The following is a 27,569-nucleotide window of genomic DNA, read 5'->3' as shown; positions in this document are numbered from 1 at the left end:
AAATTTTTTGCAAAAATTCTTCTACAGAGTGTTACAAAAAGGTACAGCCAAACTTTCAGGAAACATTCCTCACACAGAAAGAAAGAAAATATGTTATGTGGACATGTGTCCGGAAACGCTTACTTTCCATGTTAGAGCTCATTTTATTACTTCTCTTCAAATCACATTAATCATGGAATGGAAACACACAGCAACAGAACATTGGCACTGAAATGAGGATTGACACATCGTTGGATGAACCATTCGCAAAGTGTAGCTGTGGAGGCCAATCAGCTGCTGATAGTGCCTGCATACACTGTACATGGTATGGAAACAACTGGTTCTCCCCTAGCACTCTCCATACAGTGACGTGGTCAATGTTATCTTGTACAGCAGCAGCTTCTCTGACACTGACATTAGGGTTATCGTCAACTGCACGAAGAATTGCCTCGTCCATTGCAGGTGTCCTCGTCGTTCTAGGTCTTCCCCAGTCGCGAGTCGTAGGCTGGAATGTTCCGTGCTCCCTAAGATGCCGATCAATTGCTTTGAACGTGTTCCTGTCGGGACACCTTCATTTTGGAAATCTGTCTCGATACAAACGCACTGTGCCACGGCTATTGCCCCGTCCTAATCCATACATCAAATGGGCATCTGCCAATTCCGCATTTGTAAACATTGCACCGACCGCAAAACCACGTTCGTGATGAACACTAACCTGTTGATGCTATGTACTGATGTGCTTGATGCCAGTACTGTAGAGCAATGAGTCGCATATCAACACAAGCACCGAAGTCAATATTTCATTCCTTCAATTGGGCCAACTGGTGGTGAATCGAGGAAGTACAGTACGTACTGACGAAACTAAAATGAGCTCTAACATGGAAATTAAGCATTTCTGGACCTATGTCCACATAACATATTTTCTTTATTTGTGTGTGAGAACTGTTTTCTGAAAGTTTGGCCGTACCTTTTTGTAACACCCTGTATAGTAGCCAGAGTATTCAGAAGCATCATTTCACTCACAGACAAGAGACATGATTGCTTGGAATCTTTCAAATGGGAATATCTCAGCCAAATTACAATAACTTCAGTTTACTAATTAATTTAATGCATCTGAATCAAAGGACTGTCTGTATACCAACCTCTTCATATTACTTTAATTTTGTTTCTTCATTTATTGATTGATTTCACTGTAAATATAACAGCTTTAGATTAGTGTAGGGGTGAATCATTCTGAGTTACCAGCAGGTGATCCGTTACGTTCAACAATACGGATTTCATCTTTTTCCATATCACATATATTATAGGCAAATGCTGGGAAATTCCACAAATGTAAACACAACAGAATTGACACAAGTTACACACACACACAACGAACACTACTTTCATTCCCTGAAATGATGAGTGCACTAGGTCAACAACTTAATAAACAGCTTAGTGGCATAGCATATAAAAGTGTGTGGACAACATTGTTTAGTAAAATGGTTTATTGCACCCCATCCAACAAGTTAGATATTTGTACGTCAAGTAGCTTATCCTCATCTCAATTCCTCAATTCACCATCTTTTTAGCAGAGAGTATTGATAATTTTTTTTGTTTTCAGTTATCAGTTTCTTGTGGATTTGCAACATAGTTCGATGGAGTGGTAATGGGATGGTCTTTTCTTCATGATGACAAAGAAGCGGACCCAGAAAGTAATTTGCCAGGGACGTGCACTATCATCTATTATTTCAGTTAGTTTTAATCCATACATAGAGGACACACTTTAAACTGTTAGAAACAGTTAGAGATAGGTGTAATAATACACGGTGATTCTTAATTAGTTACCTAAAAGTAACATTAAATAATCCAGGTAATTTACTTACTTGAAATAATTTTTCAGTTCTGGGACTGGCAAAACATTGAGTTTCTTTCTACAAATGTTCCATGTAGCTTTATCTTCTCACACGACAGATATCCCTTCTGTACGAAATTTCTTCTCAGATGCAATGAGAGCATGCCATCATCTACCTTAGCCAGCACACCACTGATGTGATTGCGAAGCTCATCAGTGGTTTCAGGAAGTGGTAAGGTAGACACCTTGTCTTGAACATATCCTGTAATGTTCCTCCTCGTCTGTCGGCTCTGAGCTTCTATAGTGTCTGGTGAAGTCCTGTGGTGGCCACAACCAGGGACTACTAAGTCAGTCTGGTGAAGTTGGTACCCGACTTTGGGGAAACATAATTTTTTTTGCAGAATTTCACAAAGGAAACACTAGAAATAAGGAAATTTTCACGTTGCAAAAAATTATTTGTCAATTTCCGAAAGTGAAATTGTGGTCATAATTCTGAATTGCTCCCCAAGAGTTCTACAGAAAACATTGATGAAATTTTTGGCAGTTAATAGTTTGTGTGATAATTGCAATAATGTGGGATACATTTTCACTACAGAAAATTTACGAAATCACAATAGAGTTCTGATGCAGTTCCGATCGTGGTTCTGGATATCCCGCCAGAGCTCTATTGAAAAACCTAATGAAATTCTTGTGAAGGTAATCGTTTATATTTTCAGTTGTGTGGGACCCATTTCAGTAACATACAGCTATTCGTTCAGAGGCTGAGCTTCGCAGCCCTAGTTGTGACCAGTACATGCAGGTACAGGTCGGTACATACCGTGTCGACTGTCATGTATCCGACTGCTGATAACCTCTCTATTGTAACGGTACTTGTCATTTTGCGTCTATTTATTGCATTGTATAACAACTTCAATTTAATTTGATATCTTTGCTACAGTTAAGTACCAGATTTTAAGATAGCACTCTCTATAATGAGCTTTCACGAACACCTATTACTTCATTATTTCATACATACTGGATTTTTTTCAAAATTTAAGAAGACATGAGCTATTTTTTCACAGATGCGTCGTGCAATTCAAGCACCTTTCGTACCTTCATACTTCCATTGTCAGGGCTGGAAAATGGGGATAGGGGGAAGGATCCAGTTCACTTTGAGTAAGTGCAAGAAAATCTGACTCACATAATTAAATCAATTAATTTATGTCAAATCAAAAGACACACACTTACAGGGGCAGTAGTCGGAAATCATCTCTTCAGTGAGAGGGTGAGTTATATTCACCAAACGACACTCTCCAGCAGCTGTAGTGCAGTAAACAGAATCCATTACAGCACTCACCCTCTCACTGAAGAGATGATTTCCGACTACTGCCCCTATAAGTGCGTGTCTTTTGATTTGACGTAAATTAATTGATTTAATTATGTGAGTCCTGTTCTGCTCAAAGTGAACTAGATCCTTCCCCCAATCCCCATTTTCCGGCCCTGACAATTGAAGTATGAAGGTACGAAAGGTGCTTGAATTCTTAGCGCCAGAAAATGTTCACTGCGCAATGAATAGCATAAATTAATTATGGCAGAATCATTTTGATATGAAAAAAGCTTATCAGATTTCATTTTTAGCAATGGAATTGGTTTTAATTCATCCACTCTATTTCTGTGTCACTGGGAATCTGCATTACATTTTGTTCACTAACTAAAAATGCGTTAAAACTTATGAAAACGACTCGCAAAAGACCCTTGAAATATTTACATTTTTCAATATATGGGGTAAAACTGGTGTCATCCTCAGCACATTCACTCTATTCTTTCAGGTATGGAATTTGACACAAATCCTCATTTTACAAATGAGAGATGACCGGTTTTAATAAAATTTTAAATGGACTGACACTTTTTGCCTTCTAGTTTTAAACTTAAGGCTTTCAGATGGCAACCAACTTCAACTAAAAAGACAAATCCAACTGCTTGCTGTCATATCATAGAATTTATTTTTCGGGTAGTGTATTCCTGTTCTTAAAAAAAAAGAGGCAGTTTTTAAGTTCCAAAATGTATTCAGAAGCTTTCCTTTGGAAGTATTGCATCTAACAATGTAGGACAAGTTCACCACGCTCCAAATACAATAATTCACTGTACCCCTTGAATTTTCTCGCAGCTAGTGTCGTAGCTCTGGGTTTATTCACACATTTCAGAACCGGAGGCAAAATATAATGCATATTTAAGGTTTTAAGAGTTTTCCACACGGTGACTCTTGGTGTATAGTGCAGTAATATTTTAGTACAGGATGATTTAAAACATTTTCCAGTAAAGTTGCAGTACCGTTGATTCTGCATATCACTGACGGATCTCCATCAGCACACAAATCGAATAGCTATATTTTAATAGACTTTTAACTTATGTAGACATAATTTTAGTTTTTCAAATATTTCTGAACCTATTTTTTTGAGTATATTGTCTTCGAACACATTAAAATTCACATCAATTCCAGTCACAAAAATGATACACCAGGCAACATCGCGTATCTCCGTTGATCCATCCAAAGCTAGAGAGCAGCGGAAACTATAAGAAGGGAAAAGGTCTTCCAGTTGCTGAGTTGCGTGCCGTCTCGTAACTGTCTGCCTTGATATAACAGTTTTTTCGCTTTTGTTTCAGTAGCCTTAGTACCAAGATGGCGTGCAAACACTTGTAGAGCAAGTATGACAAAGTATTCTCCAATAGGAAGTAGTTTTATCTTATTTCACTAATGCTAAAGAACTTTCACATGACGCTTATGTCATCGCCAAGTCTTCTCAGCTAACTTCAGTAAATATAATTTGTCTTTTTCTAGTTCACATATCCTTGCCGTACGTCAGACTCACGTACAAATATCACTACTTCGTTCGTCTGGCTTTGGGTCGATGTCTATCAAGATCATGCCTTCTATTACGTGAAAGAGTACTTCAAAAGACAATGCAAAACTCTGTTGCCGATAGTCTTCCCATGAACAAGAATGAGACCTCCAAACTAGTGAATTCCTGGAAAAATTCTGCCGTAGTCAATTTTTGACTGCCATTACGCAGTGAACATTTCCTAGAACTAAAAACATTTGCAGGTTGTTGTATGGGCCTATGACACTTGAAGACGACGCACATATGAATACAAGGCTTTTCATCTATGACATCTGTTGAAGGCAAAACGAAGTAACAGATAAAAGTATCAAATGAATGGCATGTAAGGTTCCTGGGCTATAGCAGATGTCCTTTAAATACATTAATTAAACAATTTAAAAATGTTATCTCTCTTAACATCTAGATTGTGGCCCAGTTATCTACACCAGACGACACTCTCCGGCACCTATAGTGCCATAAGCGGGGTCCACGATAGCAAAGATGGTTGCCGACTACTGATGATTATTGTCCCAGTAACCGTGTGTGTTTTGAGCTGGCATAAATTGATTTAGTTCCGTGAGTCAGTTTTTCTTTACTTCCTCTAAGCGAGCAAGATCCTAGCGCTATTCCTGCTTTCCAACCCTTACAATGAAAGTATGTACATACAAAACGTGTTTCAATTGTATGACGTATCTGAACTCTGTGAAAAAATAGAGCATGTCTTGCTAAATGGACAGGATGTGTACCGACCTGTACCCACCTACAGCGATCACAACTAGGGCTGTGAAGCTCAGCCTCCGAACGAAAAGCTATATATTGGTGAAGTGGATCGCACATTATTGCAATTATAAACGATTACTTTCACAAGAAACTAAATTAGGTTTTTTGATAAAGCTCTGGGGTGACATCCAGAACTATCATCAGAACTATATTGCGATTTCGCATGTTTTCTGTAGTGAAAATGGATCCACATCATTCCAGTTATCACATAAACTATTATCTACACACAAATTTCATTAAGTTTTTCTGTGGAACTCTTCGGGAACTATTCAGAATTGTGATCATAATTTCACTTTCGCAAATTTTCAAATAATTTTTTACAACATTACAATTTTCCTGTTTGCTAGTGTTTTCTTCGTGAAATTCCGCAGAACTATTCAAATTTAATACAGAGCTATAGCGTATCTACCAAGAACTCTGGGAAAAAAATGTATATTTCTCGAAAGTCGGATGCCAGCTATACAGCTAGTCAGCTATTGAAGAATATAATCATAATTTTTACGCGAAATTCTACAGGACCATTTGTTCAAAGAAGTTTAGAACTACATCATACCTATAAAGAACAAAAGAAGTTTATTCATCGAAAATCAGTTGCCAACTTAACAGCTATTCAACTATTCAGTATTGTGATCATAATCTTTCCTTTCTTTCTTTCTTTCTTTTTGTTTATTTTTTTGCAGAATTCTAAAGAACTATTAAGAATTTTTACAAATATTCACTAGAATATATGTACCAAGAACTCTGATAAAAATGTATTTCTCGAAGGCAGGGTGCAGCTTGACATGACTGTGGAAATGGGTCTCTCATTATTGCAATTATCTCATAAACTATTAACTGCACAAAAACTGTTATTAGGATTTTCTGTAGAACTCTTTGGGAGCTATACAGAATTGTGATAATTTTTTTCCTGCAAATCAATCTTTTTTTATTAGATTAAAGTATTCCCAAGTAGTATTGTTTTCTTCGAGAAATTCTGCAAAACTATTTAAATTTTGTGCAGAGAAGTCTAGAGCAATAGCATACTTACCAAGAACTTTAAAAAAAAAGTATATTTCTCGAAAGTTGGGTGACATCTTCACGACTCACGAAATCTTAGCGCCGTGCGGTGCGCGAGACAAATCACGTGACGTGTTGTTCCGTAGACCCCGCTCAAACGTTTGTTGGCGAACCTGTATAATTTCTGTGCACTGATGCACCTACGATGTAAAGCCAAATGAGGATCGCCAGCTTTGCGTAGACCCACGAGACAGGGTTAAAACAGTCCCTTCCTCTACACCACTATTCAATTCCCTTAAGCCATCTGACGACATCAGAAGTTCCCAAGTCTGACCACTGGACTGGACAACAAACACAGCAATCACTCACAACACTGTCACCAACCGGTTTCTCCCATCTCTTTGGTAAAAACACACGAATTTAGTCTGACGTCGAAGAGTTAAGGACATACACGAGAACGCCATACTTCCAATTTCAATTGGAGCAAAACTCAATTTATTCTGCTTCTAATAACCCTCGCTAAGTCCTCTTCGTTCGTTACACAACCAGCTGCTCCGTACTCTTATTTGACAGCCTGTGTACGCTCGCTAACATTAACACCCACCTCGAAAATCAGCAATAGATTAAGACGTTTTCCACATCCGCGAAAGGGAATGCACTTCCGAAAACTTCTCAGCTTTCACATCTAGAGAACAACCTTACTGCTCCCTGACTACGAACTTCCGAAATACCATTCCGCACCATCTCCGCCCCAGAGGGCTCAAACTCGCCGCATGCACTCTAGTAGGGCCACTTATCGACTCGTCAATTTCGCGAGGTGCTCATAGCTCAACGAGACTTCTTTCATATGCTGACGTTACGGCGAATCAGCATCCAGAGCAGAAAGTAGGTACTACGATTGGGATTTCCTTCTCACGCACATAGTACTATTGTAAAGTGCTGCTGCCTGTCAACATTTTCAGCGGCTTGTTCCCAAATGGTACGAGGAAACGCCAGCCACTCTGTGGGAAACAGTCGTCTTTGCAAGCCTTCCGGTCGGGCCATGCCAAAAGCGATAGCCAGCCTGAGCAACGACCGTCCACTAAGCTCCAGGCATGAGAAGGTCAGAAAACACAGGCGGCCGCCCACAAAAGTGAAAGACATTCGCTGCCTGTCGCGGCCCGAAAATGATCCATTATAGTCCCCGCAGACAAACGTCTTAGGTGTCATGTCAAGAGAGCTCATGGCAAGCTATGTTCCCACCTCGTCCAATCCAAACAGGAACAGTGCGAGATAGGTACGCTGGGCCCTCTCGGTGGTACGGTGGAGGAGTCCTTTCTTGGTGGAAAACGAATACACCCATTCCTTTTTGAATTGTAGTATCAGGTAGTTATGCAAAATATCTAGATATGAAACTCCAGCAAACAGCCTGCTCATGGAAGAAAATGGTCGGCACACTTTGATGAAGTTAATGCACAAAAGACATTCACTTTAGGCGAGTTTCATGTATGTTCCAAGATCTCTGTCGGTTTGTGCGTACCCCTTATCCGCAAATTGTGACGGTTAACGTCACCACTCACCTGAAACGTGGCCTCATTACTGAACACTGTCATTACAAGAAAATTATTTTCATTTTAAATCCTGTTCATCATCTACACAAACAGCTCATACCGTCCCTGCTTGCCACCATCATTTAATGCACAAAACAGTTGCAGCTTGTAGCAATACTGCATTCGCCATCGTAAAATTCTCCGTACCATAGGGTGAGAAACACTGAGTCCCGAACTTGCTCTCCCTGTGGATTTACTTGGACTCCATGCATGTGTCGCCCTCACGGCTTTTGCAACGTGGCCTTTCTTTCGTATGCCACTCGACCTGTTTCCACCAACCGATTGTAACATACTTTTAGCCGACTTCTGTGGCCGAGCGGTTCTAGGCGCTTCAGTCCGGAACCGCGAGACTGCAACGGTCGCAGGTTCGAATCCTGCCTCGGGCACAGATGTGTGTGATGTCCTTAGGTTAGTTAGGTTTAAGCAGTTCTAAGTTCTCGGGGACTGATGACCTCAGAAGTCCCATAGTACCCCGAGCCATTTGAACCATTTTGAACATACTTTCATAGACTTTGCCCAAGACGGAGCTTCTTCATACTCTGTCCTGATGCGTCTTGTTACAACAATAACTGGTGATTGTGTTTCGTGGTACCACAAGCAACACTTAACGAGTTCTGCACCGCTATATGTCTCTATTATTACTGAGGCCACACTCTGTTTGCACGAACGAGTGGCATCTGTAGGTCAGGATTCAAACCTGAGAACACGGCACGAGATTTGAAGAGCTGCTAGAGAACAGTCAATGGCTCAATAGCCTGCCACAAGCCTTTCATTTGGATGCCACTACGGCGACTTGCGTGTTCCCCAGCTACCCCAGTTATCCAACCGGGTGAACGGCCACCTAGAGTTTAACATGTATTTGGTTAATTAATTTAGACTAATTCAGTATATGGTAAAATGTGTATGCTGAGATACAGTTTCTTCAGCTGAAAGTGAACAAGAAGACCTCTAAACCATGTTAACTAAAATAAAGCCATGCGAAAAAAATATAATATGAAAATAAATTTGTCTGAAACAAAGGCGATGGTCTGTAACAAAGGAGGGCAACCAAGGTTCGAGTACATCTGTGTTACTGCAACAAGATAGCTCGTTCACTTATTTAGGGAGGGGAGCAAGAACAGTAGAGCTGAAAGATGAAAAGAAGAAATAAACCTACCCAGATTGGAGGAAAGTCGAAGGGATCAGTCGGGTGCAGAGAACGATTAATGAAGAGGTGCTGGAATGAATAGGGTAGAGAAGAGAAGGCTGTCGGAAGTTACCAAGAAACAGAAAAAAGAATTGGCTAGGTAGGATGTTGAGGAAGTTGTTTGGTGACGAATAGGCTAAAAGGATAAAATCTTCTTGGTTTTTTTTTAAAGCTACGTCATTTCAAACAAAACATTCGAGCTTCTCCGCCATATTTGGCAAACATTCGGCTCCGTGTAATGCCCATGGAAACCAGTACTCAATGAAGAGGTAAAGGTCTTAACTACGTTGTGTGCTATCGAGAGCTTTCTAGCATTCAAACGTGCAGTTGAAAATTATTAGATGCGTCTGAAATAATGAAGTTACTCTCTCATCGCTAGAAACGGCTGCCGGAACTTGTATGATGTGCAGTGTGCTGTGGCATACGCGCCGTGGCGACATAAAAGGCTGAATCGTCACCATGTTTTCCTCAACTCTTTGAGGATTCAGCCGTGTTTATCTTGTGGATGATTCACCTATTCAAGCAACTTTCTGCAATATTCCTCATGAACTATCTGATATACACTACGAAGTGTACCGAAAAGTAATTAATGTATATTGAGATATTTATAATGCTCTTTTCATATAACAGAAAAATTGCAATGTAATATTACACGGCTATAGAAATGTAGGTTTGGAAATTGTGTGGTAATTTTGTAAATATTAAATCTAATGAGTTAATAACTCGGCACCAATGTCTTCAATTACGAGTGTTACGCAGTAACAATCTGTGCCTATTTATTAGCTTTTACCCTATATGACGGTAGCAAAATTGGTGTTTATTTTTTTCATATTTTAGTCCTAAGTAGGTACTTAAACAAATACGGTATTTTTGTTGTACAGAGGGGGGAAAAGTGTAGTTTCATGCTACAGTGAAACCAATTTTTTTTATTAATACTTTCTCATTTAACCAACATTCATTTCGTATACTTCATGATACTTTATTCTTTGAATGTTATGTTACTGGTGCAGGTTCCCTCATAATGACCAATCCGCTATAAAAATATCTCAATTACCGCTCGCCCTACCGAATGTATGTAAGAAATTGGATTATTCAGTTTGTGTATGTATTATGTTTATGGTAACAACGTAGAAATACAGCACAATAAATATTCCTCTTCACTTTACCAGTTGCGGAAATATCTCAGGAATCAAAAAATTTTGAGACGAACTGCTTCAGTAAAGTTTTAGAAACGGAGAAGAAACACAATAGTATACAATTGATTTCATGAATACAGGATGAAGCGAAATTCGCGCACTCGGGCTTCGCAGCGCGACTCTTCACATTCCAGCGATAAGAAAATGTCCACAAAATTTCGTAAGCCGACTACATCCGACAAAAAAAGGATGTTAAAGAGTGGCAATCTGGCAACAATGTAACCACATGAATGCTAAGTACCTCTGTAAGCAGATATGTTCTGACTTCATACTGTAATATGCACCGTTTCTTAGGTCACATGTATCCTACATTTACAACATTTTATCACGCTGAATGTAGCAAATACGTGGTTATTCAAATAAGAAATAGACTGTTGAAACAAACGACCTGTCATAGGAGAGAATAACTACAAAAACAATACCAATTTCGAGATGCTAAATATGATGTCACAGTACAATAACACAACATCTACTTATCATTTGTACTAGATGTAATATGAGCGCTCTGTAATAATGTCCATATTAATGACCGCATGACCTTCAGCACAGAATATGGTTGTCCTCAGAACATCAAATGCTCAAAGCCACCTCCCTGCACGTCCAAACATTGCGCAACCCACCGGATCATACAGCTCTGGGCCCATCACAGTAACAAGAGCAGCATGAACACGCGCTAACAATTCTTCCACATTCGTCGGCGTAGTAGAGCACAACTTCTCCTTCAGGTGTCCCCACAGGAAGAAATCCAGGGGATTAAGGTCAGGTGAACACAGTGGCCATACTACTGGACCTCCACGTCCGAGCCATTTCCCTGGAAATGTTCTGTCCAAATGCAGTCGTACATTAATTCCAGAGTGTGGGGGAGCACCATCATGTTGGAACCATATCCTCTACCGAACATATAGTAGAATATCTTCCAGCACGTCAGGCAGACAGTTTGAGAGGAATGCATGATATCTTTGTGCAGTCAACCGGTCAGGCAACATGTAGCAGCCGAAACACCTGTCACGCAATAGTCCAGCCCAGACTTTGATACCACAGCGAACTTGATATCCATGGTCGCAGCTGACGTGTGGGTTAACGTCACACCAATGGTGGGCGTTGTGCATATTGAAGACACCCTCACAAGTGAATGCTCCTTCATCCTACTATATTACGGTGTTCACGAAGTCATCGTTGGCTTCCTGTTGTTGTTGGAACTATTCACAGAATTGCATCCGCTGACGATGATCTGCAGGATGCAAGTGTTTCGTGAAAGCATAATGATAGGCATGCAGCTCAGGTTCATGCAGCACGTTAACGACCGTGCGCTGCAACACATGCAGCTGCCTTCCTACGCTAAGTGTACTTCGCTGAGGTTCTGGGTGTATGACCTCGAGAACAGCTTCCTCAGTAAGAGGACTATGATGAGTCTGCGGACGACCTTTGTAACTCAACGGCGGAAGGCGCACATGCAGATGACGAAACACATTTTTATCTGGATGTCGTCGATGAGGATATCTATCAGCATATTCACGAGCGGCAACACCAGCCCAGTCATCAGCTGCACCGAGGACCAGAAGCATACCCACATATTCATCATTTGTGTGTGCCACATGTCTGCCACACTGGTTTAGAGGTTTCCAATGAGAAAATTCGACACGTGTCCCGGATGGTCATTGAAGTCTGTCATGAGCGTGATACTGTACACACAACTAGTCCCTGTCTTGTGGACAGCGCATACAATATAAACACGCCGCCAGTCCTGGGTGTTGTTCCACCTAATGCACATTACCCTGCTCATAGATACCGTTCTGCATGATTCATCCCGACAGCGCTAATTGTGAAGTGTTCAGTTTCGAATTACACTGTTTCCCTGACGGTAATTGACGCGGTGTTTCCACAATACCATAGATATAATAATAATAATAATAATAATAATAATCCCCGTGGAAGCCCGGGAAAAGAATAGGCCTTCGGTATGCTCTGCCAGTCGTAAAAGGCGACGAAAAGAACAAACCACTAATAGGGCTAACCCCCCTTTTAGTGTGATTAGTTGGTTCAGGACAGAACTAAAGAAGCCTCGGACAAGCGCCGTCATGGTCGGGGACGACGCTTGAACCCTATGCCCGCCCACAATGGTAGCCAACTGGAAAATGATTTAAATCCAAATAGAGGTGTTTTGCAGGATATGCTTCCTGCAACCACCCTAGAAGGAAAACAAAGACAGAGGATGAGATGGTCAGATGAAGTTAATCGACACCTCATGTTCTGTTATTACCAAGCAACAAACCTAGGAACCAACACAACTGCATACAGATCACAAGTATACACAACATTTATTACCAGATACCCAGAATTAAATTTTTTTAACAGAACAACGACTAGCTGATCAGATCCGAGTAATAATCAAAAATAACAGGGTACGCCAGTCATAACTAGAAAACATCAAACAACAAGTACAACAAACACTGGAACAAAATAATGTGCAATCAGAAGAAGAAGAAAATACAGTAATGGACTCAAATATCCCAGAGCAAACAAACAAAGAACAGCACGCATCAATTAAACAATCAGAGGAAAACAAAATCTTAAGACAGCCACCAGAACAAGCACAAACAGAACACAAAGTGACACACATGTTAGATATAGAAGAAAAATTTCAGCTGACATACATAGAATACAAAGACACAAATACAGACATTAGACCATTCTTGCATAGACCGCCAAATAAACCACAAATCGAAACAACAATAAAAACTATCAACACAATCATCCACAACAAAATAAATGAAAACACAACTATGGAAGAGTTACAACGACTGGTTTATATAGGAGCACTCACTACGCTATATATACACACTAGGCAGAGATCAGAACCAACCAACACACAGAAGAATCACACAAAACCAGCATGGCAACACAGGCTACAGATGAGAATAGAAAAACTGAGAAAAGACATCGGACAGCTAACACAATTTATAAGAAATGAAATGTCAGAAAAAACTAAAAAATTTAGGTAAAATCTCACAACAATAAGGGATATGCAAATTAGATGAAAAGAAGCAGAAATTACAAGCACCGGCCAAACGACTTAGAAGATACAAAAAAAGTGAAAATAGAAGGAAACAAAACCAAACATTCAACACAAACCAAAAGAAATTTTACCAGACAATAGATAACACACACATTAAAATAGACAATCTACCAAACATAACAGACATGGAACACTTCTGGAGCAACATATGGTCAAACCCAGTACAACATAACGGTCATGCACGGTGGATACAAGCAGAAACAGACACATACAAGATGACACCACAAATGCCTGAAGTGATGGTTTTGCAACATGAAGTCACCCAAGCAATTAATTCTACTCATAATTGGGAAGCCCCTGGAAAAGATAAAATAGCAAATTTCTGGCTAAAGAAGTTCACCTCAACACATTCACATCTAACTAAATTATTTAACAGTTACATTACGGACCCATACACATTCCCTGATACATTTACACTTAGAATAACTTATCTGAAACCTAAAGATCAAGCAGACACAGCAAAACCAGCTAAATATCGCCCCATGAGATGCCTGCCAACAATATACAAAATATTAACTTTAGTCATTACACAGAAATTAATGACACATACAACACAGAACAAAATTATAAATGAAGAACAAAAATGCTGTTGCAAAGGAGCATGAGGATGTAAAGAGCAACTGGTAATAGATGCAGAGGTGACATATCAAGCTAAAACTAAACAAAGGTCGCCACACTACGCATACATTGATTACCAAGAAGCTTTTGATAGTGTACCCCACTCATGGTTCCTACAAATATTGGAAATATACAAAGTAGATCCTAAATTGATACAGTTCCTAAACATAGTAATGAAAAATTGGAAAACCACACTTAATATCCAAACAAATTCAAATAATATCACATCACAGCCAATACAGATTAAGTGTGGAATATACCAAGGAGACTCATTAAGTCCTTTCTGGTTCTGCCTTGCTCTGAACCCACTATCCAACATGCTAAACAATACAAATTATGGATACAATATTAATGGAACATACCCACACAAAATCAGACATTTGTATACATGGATGATCTAAAACTACTGGCAGCAACAAATCAACAACTCAACCAATTACTAACGATAACAGAAGTATTCAGCAATGATATAAATATGGCTTTTGGAACAGACAAATGTAAGAAAAATAGCATAGTCAAGGGAAAACACACTAAACAAGAAGATTACAAATTGGATAACCACAGCGACTGCATAGAAGCGATGGAAAAAACAGATGCCTATAAATATCTAGGATGCAGACAAAAAATAGGAATAGATAATACAAATATTAAAGAAGAACTAAAAGAAAAATATAGACAAAGACTAACAAAAATACTGAAAACAGAATTGACAGTAAGAAACAAGACAAAAGCTATAAATACTTACGCTATACCGATATTGACCTACTCATTTGGAGTAGTGAAATGGAGTAACACAGGCCTAGAAGCACTCAATACACTTACACGATCATAGTGCCACAAACATAGAATACATCACATACATTCAGCAACAGAAAGATTCACATTAAGCAGAAAGGAAGGAGGAAGGGGATTTATTGACATAAAAAACCTACATTATGGACAGGTAGATAATTTAAGAAAATTCTTTCTAGAACGAGCGGAAACTAGCAAAATACACAAAGCAATCACTCACATAAATACATCGACTACACCACTGCAATTTCATAACCACTTCTACAACCCTTTAGATCACATAATATCAACAGATACGAAGAAAGTAAATTGGAAAAAGAAAACACTGCATGGCAAGCACTTGTACCATCTAACACAGCCACACATCGATCAAGACGCTTCCAACACATGGCTAAGAAAAGGCAATATATACAATGAGATGGAAAGATTCATGATTGCAATACAGGATCAAACAATAAACACCAGATATTACAGCAAGCATATAATTATAAAGATCCCAATACCACAACAGATAAATGCAGACTTTGCAAACAACAAATAGAAACAGTAGATCACATCACAAGCTGGTGTACAATACTAGCAAATACAGAATACCCCAGAAGACATGACAATGGAGCACAAAACATAACTTATAAAACATAAACTTATAAAACAACACGTTCCCACATACAAGTTTGCACCACAAAATGTACTGGAGAAAGATGAACCATTATAACAGATAAAACAACACCATATAACAAACCTGACATCATACTCACAATAAAAAGAAGAAATTAACACAACTAATCGAAATATCCATACCCAATACAACAAATTGTAAGTAGGCTGTTTAGGTTTTTTTATTGGTGACGCCGCCGCCACGTAGCGCTCTGTATGAAAATCACTGGCTGTGCCGTGTGCAGTCTGTGGCTGGTTTGCATTGTTGTCTGCCATTGTAGTGTTTGGCAGCGGCAGCTGGATGCTAACAGCGTGTAGCATTGCGCAGTTGGAGGTCAGCCGCCAGCAGTGGCGGATGTTGGGAGAGAGATGGCGGAGTTTTGAAATTTGTAAGACTGGATGTCATGAACTGCTATATATATTACGAATATTAAGGTAAATACATTGTTTGTTCTCTATCAAAATCTTTCATTTGCTAACTATACCTATCAGTAGTTAGTGCCTTCAGTAGTTTGAATCTTTCATTTAGCTGGTAGTAGTGGTGCTCGCTGTATTGCGGTAGTCCGAGTAACCAAGATTTTTGTGAGGTAAGTGATTTGTGAAACGTCTAGGTTAATGTTAGTCAGGGCCATTCTTTTGTAGGGATTACTGAAAGTCAGATTGTGTTGCGCTAAAAAAATATTGTGTGTCAGTTTAAGCACAGTCTTGTATAAATTTTTCTAAGGGGACGTTTCATATGTCGACCCTTAGCCGAGGATACCTCACTGGAATCTTCTGATTTTTTCTTGTAGTTTGTATAATTAGTGTAGATTTTGTTTATTGCTAGCGCGTAATTGTAGAGAGAATCTCCTTTGTAGTTGTAGTCTTTCATTGTTGTACAGTACAACAGTTGCGCCATGCATGTAGAGTTGCACCAAGTATTTCGCAGCTGCGCTTGCAATAAACTAGATATTATTTTCAGTGCTACGTTAATGTGTTCTCTTATTTTTGCTCTTCAAATTGTGCTTTCCTGTGTTATCGTGTGAAATATTGTGACAATAATGGCGTGTGAAAAACGTAATACTAGGCTTCAAAGTAAACTGAGAAATGACAGTGAAGACGAAAGCAGTGTGTTAGCGCCACCATGTAATGAATTAACTAATGTTCAAAGTAGTAATTTGGTAACTGTGCATAGGGAAATGGAGCGGGCTGCAAATAATGGTGCAGGCAGTGAAACAATTAGTGAACAGGGAAGCATTATCGATCGATCGGTCGGCAACAGCTCGCGTCAGGATTCCGAAATGATAGGACACAATCTTGCAAATACTGTACATTCAGGTTTTGCGTCCTCACCGTTTTCTCAAATAAGTCAAGACACATTTTTTGCTTGTCAAAATATGAAAGTTGCCGGTGCAAATGTACTGCCGAAAAGCATAGAGGAACAGATTCCAGACACTAATACATTATTATTGCAATTAATGCAACAAATGAAACAAAATCAGAGACAAACACAGCAACAGTTAGACACAATGGAACAAAATCAGAGAAAAACACAGCAAAATCTTCAAAAGTTAGACACAATGCTTGAACAAAATCAGAAACAAATGGGACAAAATCTTCAAAAGTTAGACACAATGGAACAAAATCTTCAAAAGTTAGACACAACGCTTGAACAAAATCAGAAACAAATGGGACAAAATCTTCAAAAGTTAGACACAATGGAACAAAATCAGAGACAAACACAGCAAAAGCTTCAAAAGTTAGACACAATGGAACAAAACCTTTTAAGTTAGACACCACACTTGAACAAACACGTGAAGATATAACTACTGAGTCTGTAATGACGTAAAAACACAAATTTGTGAGCATTTTCAACCTATTTTTTCGTGGCATGAAAATGCATTACAGAATCACGAAGCAGCCATAAAAGAACTGCAAACTATTGTTCATGAAAATCATGAGACCTTGCAAGCTAAAATTGACTCAGTTGCATCTACCGAGTCGGTTACGCAACTTGCAAAAACTCAGGAAAACTTAAAGGACACAGTAGATACGATTTCAACACAAATGGACACTTTGAAACTGGGTTCAGAAAAACACACAGAGGAAATAAGTTCACTATCAGATAAAGTAGCTGAACTCTCAGATCAGTTCACTAACTTATCTACAAAGGTAGATGATGATCTGAATGACACAAAACCTGTAGCCTTCACTGACACTGAAGAGTATGAACAAATTAGAAAATTCAAACAGAATCAAAATCAAATCAACACACAGAACAAAAGAGAAATGCGGGAAGTACAAGATCAGTTGGCTCAAGAAATACAAGAATTACATATTTCAAAGGACACTCGCGCCCCAGTACTGGAAGAGGGACATAGAAATACAGAACAACCACAAAATAATAACACAGGGCATTTCGGAAATCATGAAAGAAATTGGCAAGGTACACTGAATTTTGAGATGGAACCGCCGAAACGATGTAAGAATGATCGACATGCGACTCGCCGACATGATGATTTTGACTATAAGCTGTTCATTACTACACGTAAATTCAAAACATTTAAGAATTCTGGCAACGACATTCATCCACAAGCGTGACTCCATCAATTCTCTCATTGTTTTCCTCCCAACTGGTCATTAGAGCACAGATTAGAATTTATGTGTTGCTACTTGGAGAATGAACCAGCTGTAAGAATGCGATCAGCCATTCACGAGTGTCACAGTGAAGGAGAATTTTATCATGCCTTCCTCTCAGCATATTGGTCTCAAGATGCACAAGACCGAGTAAAACATAGCATCATAATGATGAAACATTTCGCACAATCTGAATTTTCCAGCCTTGTCAAATATTTCCAAGACATGTTACATAAGAATCAGTATCTTTCAAACCCATACAGCCCCTCAGAACCCATCCGCATTTGCTTAATCAAATTACCTGAACATTTACGACAGACTATTTTAGCAGGACGATGCAAAGACGACATTGAAGCTTTTCAGGGACTGTTACAAGAACTGTAAATTGACACTGACAATCGCAGAACGCGAAAACAGGAGCACAAAAATTACAGGTCATACCTGTCACAATTCCGCGATGACAGAAATAATACACGACAAGGCTATTCTCACAACGTAAATCGCGACCCCCCCCATGAACCATGGACCTTGCCGTTGGTGGGGAGGCTTGCGTGCCTCAGCGATACAGATGGCCGTACCGTAGGTGCAACCACAATGGAGGGGTATCTGTTGAGAGGCCAGACAAACGTGTGGTTCCTGAAGAGGGGCAGCAGCCTTTTCAGTAGTTGCAGGGGCAACAGTCTGGATGATTGACTGATCTGGCCTTGCAACATTAACCAAAACGGTCTTGCTGTGCTGGTACTGCGAACGGCTGAAAGCAAGGGGAAACTACAGCGGTAATTTTTCCCGAGGACATGCAGCTTTACTGTATGATTAAATGATGATGGCATCCTCTTGGGTAAAATATTCCGGAGATAAAATAGTCCCCCATTCGGATCTCCGGGCGGGGACTACTCAGGAAGATGTCGTTATCAGGAGAAAGAAAACTGGCGTTCTACGGATCGGAGCGTGGAATGTCAGATCCCTTAATCGGGCAGGTAGGTTAGAAAATTTAAAAAGGGAAATAGATAGGTTAAAGTTAGATATAGTGGGAATTAGTGAAGTTCGGTGGCAGGAGGAACAAGACTTCTGGTCAGGTGACTACAGGGTTATAAACACAAAATCAAATAAGGGTAATGCAGGAGTAGGTTTAATAATGAATAGGAAAATAGGAATGCGGGTAAGCTACTACAAACAGCATAGTGAACGTATTATTGTGGCCAAGATAGATACGAAGCCCACACCTACTCCAGTAGTACAAGTTTATATGCCAACTAGCTCTCCAGATGAAAAAATTAAAGAAATGTACGATGAAATAAAAGAAATTGTTCAGATAGTGAAGGGAGACGAAAATTTAATAGTAATGGGTGACTGGAATTCGGCAGTAGGAAAAGGGAGAGAAGGAAACATAGTAGGTGAATATGGATTGGGGCTAAGAAATGAAAGAGGAAGCCGCCTAGTAGAATTTTGCACAGAGCACAACTTAATTATAGCTAACACTTGGTTTAAGAATCATGAAAGAAGGTTGTATACGTGGAAGAACCCTGGAGATACTAAAAGGTATCAAATAGATTATATAATGGTAAAACAGAGATTTAGGAACCAGGTTTCAAGTTGAAAGACATTTCCAGGGGCAGATGTGGACTCGGACCACAATCTATTGGTTATGACCTGTAGATTAAAACTGAAGAAACTGCAAAAATGTGGGAAATTAAGGAGATGGGACCTGGATAAACTGAAAGAACCAGAGGTTGTACAGAGTTTCAGGGAGAGCATAAGGGGACAATTGACAGGAATAGGGGAAAGAAATACCGTAGAAGAAGAATGGGTAGCTCTGAGGGATGAAGTAGTGAAGGCAGCAGAGGATAAAGTAGGTAAAAAGACGAGGGCTGCTAGAAATCCTTGGGTAACAGAAGAAATATTGAATTTAATTGATGAAAGGAGAAAATATAAAAATGCAGTAAATGAAGCAGGCAAAAAGGAATTCAATCGTCTCAAAAATGAGATCGACAGGAAGTGCAAAATGGCTAAACAGGGATGGCTAGAGGACAAATGTAAGGATGTAGAAGCTTATCTCACTAGGGGTAAGATAGATACTGCCTACAGGAAAATTAAAGAGACCTTTGGAGAGAAGAGAACCACGTGTATGAATATCAAGAGGTCAGATGGCAACCCAGTTCTAAGCAAAGACAGGAAGGCAGAAAGGTGGAAGGAGTATATAGAAGGTTTATACAAGGGTGATGTACTTGAGGACAATATTATGGAATTGGAAGAGGATGTAGATGAAGACGAAATGGGAGATACGATACTGCGTGAAGAGTTTGACAGAGCACTGAAAGACCTGAGTCGAAACAAGGCCCCCGGAGTAGACAACATTCCATTAGAACTACTGACGGCCTTGGGAGAGCCACTCATGACAAAACTCTACCAGCTGGTGAGCAAGATGTACGAGACAGGCGAAATACCCTCAGACTTCAAGAAGAATATAATAATTCCAATCCCAAAGAAAGCAGGTGCTGACACATGTGAAAATTACCGAACTATCAGTTTAATAAGTCACAGCTGCAAAATACTAACGCGAATTATTTACAGACGAATGGAAAAACTGGTAGATGCGGACCTCGGGGAGGATCAGTTTGGAACACGTGAGGCAATACTGACCTTACGACTTATCTTAGAAGAAAGATTAAGAAAATGCAAACCTACGTTTCTAGCATTTGTAGACTTAGAGAAAGCTTTTGACAATGTTGACTGGAATACTCTTTTTCAAATTCTAAAGGTGGCAGGGCTAAAATACAGGGAGCGAAAGGCTATTTACAATTTGTACAGAAACCAGACGGCAGTCATAAAAGTCGAGGGGCATGAAAGGGAAGCAGTGGGTTGTAGCCTCTCTCTGATGTTATTCAATCTGTATATTGAGCAAGCAGTAAAGGAAACAAAAGAAAAATTTGGAGTAGGTATTAAAATTCATGGAGACGAAGTAAAAACTTTGAGGTTCGCCGATGTCATTGTAATTCTGTCAGAGACGGCAAAGGACTTGGAAGAGCAGTTGAACGGAATGGACAGTGTCTTGAAAGGAGGATATAAGATGAACATCAACAAAAGCAAAACGAGGATAATGGAATGTAGTCAAATTAAATCGGGTGATGCTGAGGGAATTAGATTAGGAAATGAGACACTTCAAGTAGTAAAGGAGTTTTGCTATTTAGGAAGTAAAATAACTGATGATGGTCGAAGTAGAGAGGATATAAAATGTAGACTGGCAATGGCAAGGAAAGCGTTTCTGAAGAAGAGAAATTTGTTAACATCGAATATAGATTTATGTATCAGGAAGTCGTTTCTGAAAGTATTTGTTTGGAGTGTAGCCATGTATGGAAGTGAAACATGGACAATAACTAGTTTGGACAAGAAGAGAATAGAAGCTTTCGAAATGTGGTGCTACAGAAGAATACTGAAGATAAGGTGGATAGATCACGTAACTAATGAGGAGGGGATAGGATTGGGGAGAAGAGAAGTTTGTGGCACAACTTGACTAGAAGAAGGGATCGGTTGGTAGGACATGTTTTGAGGCATCAAGGGATCACAAATTTAGCGTTAGAGGGCAGCGTGGAGGGTAAAAATCGTATAGGGAGACCGAGAGATGAATACACTAAGCAGATTCAGAAGGATGTAGGTTGCAGTAGGTACTGGGAGATGAAGAAGCTTGCACAGGATAGAGTAGCATGGAGAGCTGCATCAAACCAGTCTCAGGACTGAAGACAACAACAACAACAACAAATCGTGACCAAAACAGACACCACCCATATGACAACCGTTGGCAGAGTAAAAATAATTACAGAGAAAGATCGCATTTCCATAGTAATAAATGTGGAAGAGACAATCATAGAAACAGACAATATGGCAACCAGAACTATTATTATCAGGGAAGACAGAATAACTTTAGACGCAACGGTCCAGCGCGCAGTTACGATTCAGGGAGAAATTCTCCACCAAGTGACCGACAAGAAAGAAACTATGGAATCTACCAACGTGACGACAGACGATATAATCATAGCGACAGACCTAAATTTCATCAGAACTGGCGAGATTCAAACAGGGCAGTGGCTTCTCATCAAAGTGAATTTGTAGAAGTTAGGTCTCCTAATGCCAATAACGACGCGCGCCAACAAAGAAACAGACAATGACTCACACCGCAGGCAGCCACGTGCGCCGGCTGGCTCCGAGAAAAATAATGTAGACGCTAAACTTGAGAAACATTTTAGCATTCCTTACCGTTGTATACAACATAATAATTGGTTTGAAGCAATTGTCCACTAGGAAGAGTAAAGGTTTACACCACATTTCACATGTAAAACCGTTTATTGAAAGACAATCTGCTTTTTTACTTTCTTTTTGCCATAAAATTTTTCACTTCACGCTACTAGAACAATTTGTCACACTGAGAAACTGTTAACATGTAACTATGTTTTAAAGTTAACTATCCAGTCTAGAACCTAGGGGACATGTTTACACAGTAATTACAAATGCATTGTTATAGTGAACAGAAGACACAGTGTTGTTATTTGTACATTCTTGCTTGTTAGTTGCACGATTATGTAACGACTATAAGGGTTACATTAGAACATAAACTGTTAATGAGATTTTAATGCAACATTTTGGTTTAGTTGAAAAGACATTCTTTATTTGACGTACTTTCTGTGAGATTAAAGATGACTTAGCATTTGGTTTCTTTGATAGCTACACGATTATATCACGATGCTACTAATGTGTGACACAATTTACATTGTGCTTTTGCGGTGTACCTGTTTTATATCCGCACAGTTTTTTCTGAATTCTTCTGGAAAGGAAAACATGTTTTAGCAGTAACTTTGTGGTATAGCTACAATGAGACAGCCTTTTCTGTAGCACAACAATATGTTACAGTACAGTACTTACTTCATCACGGCAATAAGCATAGTAACTACGATATCTATACGCAAAGCATTTCACTTTTGTTTATCATGAGGTAAGTACATTGACTTCTGCAGAACTTAGCTTTCGGAGGACGATCACTACGACACTTCCACAGAGATTATCTTACAACAATATGCACAGTTTAGCGCTACAGTACACGTATGTGAGTGATTAATTTTGTACTTGAAACATTTATTTTTAAAGATATTTGAAGTACAATGATACAAAGGTTTTCCATGATACATTTCATTCCATTGCTGTAATCTGTAACACCTGAGGATATAATGACATTAATCCTCAGGAGGGTACACGCCTGCTTTGTGTACCATGTGTTTGGCAAGCACAAGGAGCCCTAGCTAATATGGTATTTGCTTATACAATTTTACACATCTGTACCATATTTCTCTAACACAGAATTACACAGCTATCTGATTATTTGACAGAGAAACAAACATATTTTAACTACGTCAGTGACACATGTTTACGCAATTACGCAGGTGGATAACTTCACACTTATGAAATTGTATTTTGTCTGTACTTTGTGAACTGCTCATATTTTTTCGGAACCATTGTTATACTATGAGAGTTTTTAATGATGTATTTGGTATGGGATCATGATTTTTAAAGTACGTTTGAGGCAGATGACACTTTTGACATGAGCAGAGAATTTTTTTAAGGTTTGAAATTATTGGAGGAAGCTACGACGATTTTGAGAATTTAACTGAGGTGTTATGATGATGTTATTACGATGACTGTGTATTACGCTGTTGCGGTATGTTTATGATCAATAGGCTGATGCTATGTGAGGAATTTGATTATGCTATGTATTTATTATGAAGAAACATTGAAGAAGTGTATATGAATATGTATATGTATAATAAGGTAAGGAATAATAAGTAGTGGTTAGGGACTCTGGTTATTGAAAGAGGTTGTTGGAAACCAAGAATCGTACTTTAAGAGTTATGAAATGTATGTAAATGCGTGAATGTATTACAGTGCCGATGAAAATTTTTTGGACATTGTTATATTTATAGGAATTTATTTTCTACACATTTTGTAACGCAAATTCTCAACCTGTGAAAGTATTTTAATATGATACTGCCACTGTAGCGGATACTGGTGTCGTATATATTTCGGTAAGAAAGTTAAGTGACCACCTGTACGTAATGCATCGTGGGCACCCAGCTGCGCGACAGACGCCTGGAAAAAAGCCATTAGTGTGTTCCTTTCAGAGGCACAGGTGGAGAAGAAAAAAAAGAGGCCATTACCCTCGCTATTGACATTCCTTTGTAGAAAGCATCGTAAATACGACACCCTCAAACTTGAAAACATGATTACACTATAGAGTTCTCAATTTATGATATTTACTGAAATGAAATGATGAGAAACATTTCATGTCTATTGTCTTGCTAGTTGAAAGATTGTTTACTGCATTATGAAATGCCTTATGGCTAGCGAATGACGTTTCACGCCTTGCTTTGCCTATTTTGTTTAATATCTAGTTTCTTGTTGCAGTGCACCATTGTTTAAATTAAAATTTAATGCATGTACTAATATAACTACTTTCTGTCTACAGACCCAGTAAAGAATAATTTTATGATGTTCTTTTGTAAAAAAAAAGGAGGAACACAAATAGGCATTTCCCCTCACAGGAATTGTATAATTAATTTTTTAACGACTTGGTAACTTTCTTGCAGAGTAAGTTTTTGTGATGCATCACTCTAGTGTTAAGATGTGATATAGGTATTAGACATGGCCATATTTAGTGTAATATTTTTTCTGCTTGAGCTTTGTCATGTTTAGATATAAGTTATTGCATGTGCTGCTGCTGTTTGCCAGGCATAGTGTTACTGAATTTGACTTTGTATTAGTCTGTTAAGCTAGTTTTATTACTAATTTATTTTTCTTGTTGCTGCACATTGGCTCATATTCGTTGTAATGTTGCATTGCTTGGTAATTTAGATTTACTGTAGCTTGCTTTGACAATTTCCATTTTTTCATTGCTGTTTGTATTAATTGTTTTGTGCTGCTGCATTGCCTCGTCCCTTAGTTTAGCATCTGAGCTCAGTAGGTTTAAGTTAGTTTAGAGGGGGTAGACTATATAAGAAACTAACTATGATGAATTGGAAGAAAAGCATTGAGAAGCTATAAGAAAATGGTTTGGCCAAAAAAGTAGTGTACAGTGGAGAAAAACCATTTTTGATAGAGGATGTGAACAGAATACAGAAAGCATGCTTGGATAGGATTTTTTTTTTGGCTGGAGCAAATGCTGAGATATGACGAAAGATCTACAGAATGAAGTTTTGGGTTGGACTGCAGTACCAAATGTTACACTGAAAACAAACCCTGTCCTTTCCTTCTGTTATCCCACTATGTGTTTGTGTACCCTTGTGTATTTATGTTCTACCGGTCTTGATATGTTTATCTGATAAGACTTATCTTGCAGAATTTTTGTAATACTAAGCTACATTCACTATGATGAGGAATACTGTTATCCTCAAATATAATTTGCATTAATAACATGTTATTTACTTTGTAAAGATGTTTACACATTATTTATTCTGTTTTGTTCTAATGCTCATGTGTGAAGTTGATGTTTCAAAAGTTATTCTGATCTTTTATGTATGTACTTATTTCGTAATTTTTGTAACACTGATGTATTTGCTATTTCGATTCTTTTGTAAAGCCTGTACTACTGCAAATGTTATCTGTATTGTTATGTTCTTTAAAGATGTAGTTTGTACCTTTGTTATTGTATTCTTATGTTATAAAATTGTAAATGACACCAGTTCATCAAATTAAGTAACTTGTAAATTACAATTCACTGCACACGTTTCTGTTGGTCATAGTATATGGACAATATGTGAGAAGTAGGGACTGATAGTGTTTGCAAGTGTGTTAATAATTCAGTAAGGGACTGGATAACAACATTGCTCGTTGTAAGGACATTTCAAAAACAATTTTTGTGAGTGCACAAGTGGTGGTTATGGACTTGCTATATTATCCGCAAGACTCTTCAATGGTAATTGTGCGCCTGCACAGTCAAACAGATGGCTGCTGGCCATCTCTACAAGGACTACAGTGGTCTACACCTTTGATGACCCACCAATACCATTATTTCTACAAGGACTGCAGTGGGTCTGCACCTCTGGTGGCCCACCAATAGTAATCTCTACCAGGACTACAGTGGGTCTGCTCTGTGATGACCTACCTACCGATAGTCTTTATGTCAACTGACTCTGCTGTGGCCCATTACCTGTCTGCATGTCAAGAGTCAGCACTGTCTTTCGTTGGAAGAACAACACTACTTCTTCAAGACTGCTTAGAAATCCACTACTTCCAAGTGCAATTTCTTTTATTGCTCAGACTTTGAAAAAAACACTGCAATTTTACTTTGATGAACGATCAGGACTGTCTTTATGAACTGTGAGAAAATTTTAGCTTCTGACCAACATTGTATCAATAAGTGTGTGCATTTGATATCTTTGTTATAGTAATTATGAAAAATTTTATCAAATCATTATTGGACACTGCCCAAAACAAGTTTGCACCACAAAATGTACTGGAGAAAGATGATTGCAAATTATATTGGAACAAAACCATTATAACAGATAAAACAACACCACATAACAAACCTGACATCATAATCACCAATAAAAAGAAGAAATTAACACAACTAATCGAAATATCCATACCCAATACAACAAATTGTAAGTAGGCTGTTTAGGTTTTTTTATTGGTAACGCCGCCGCCACGTAGCGGTCTGTATGAAAATCACTGGCTGTGTCGTGTGCAGTCTATGGCTGGTTTACATTGTTGTCTGCCATTGTAGTGTTGGGCAGCGGCAGCTGGATGCTAACAGCGCGTAGCGTTGCGCAGTTTGAGGTGAGCCGCCAGCAATGGCGGATGTTGGGAGAGAGATGGCAGAGTTTTGAAATTTGTAAGAGTGGATGTCATGAACTGCTATATATATTACGAATATTAAGGTAAATACATTGTTTGTTCTCTATCAAAATCTTTCATTTGCTAACTATACCTATCAGTAGTTAGTGCCTTCAGTAGTTTGAATCTTTTATTTAGCTGGTAGTAGTGGTGCTCACTGTATTGCGGTAGTCTGAGTAACCAAGATTTTTGTGAGGTAAGTGATTTGTGAAACGTGTTCGTTAATGTTAGTCAGGGCCATTCTTTTGTAGGGATTATTGAAAGTCAGATTGTGTTGCGCTAAAAATATTGTGTGTCAGTTTAAGCACAATCGTGTACAATTTTTCTAAAGGGACGTTTTAAAATATACAAAAGTAAAACAGGAGAAAACATTGAAAAATACATCCAAATGGCTCAGGAAGTCAAGGACATGTGGCATCAGGATACAGTTGACATTATACCAATTATACTATCAACTGCAGGAGTCATACCACACAATATCCACCAGTACATCAACGCAATAGAGCTACATCCAAACG

Source organism: Schistocerca gregaria, chromosome 4 (genome assembly GCF_023897955.1).
Source record: "Schistocerca gregaria isolate iqSchGreg1 chromosome 4, iqSchGreg1.2, whole genome shotgun sequence".
In the NCBI taxonomy this organism is placed as follows: Eukaryota; Metazoa; Arthropoda; class Insecta; order Orthoptera; family Acrididae; genus Schistocerca; species Schistocerca gregaria.
The sequence above is the reverse complement of the archived record's forward strand: the minus strand, read 5'-3'. Positions refer to the sequence as shown.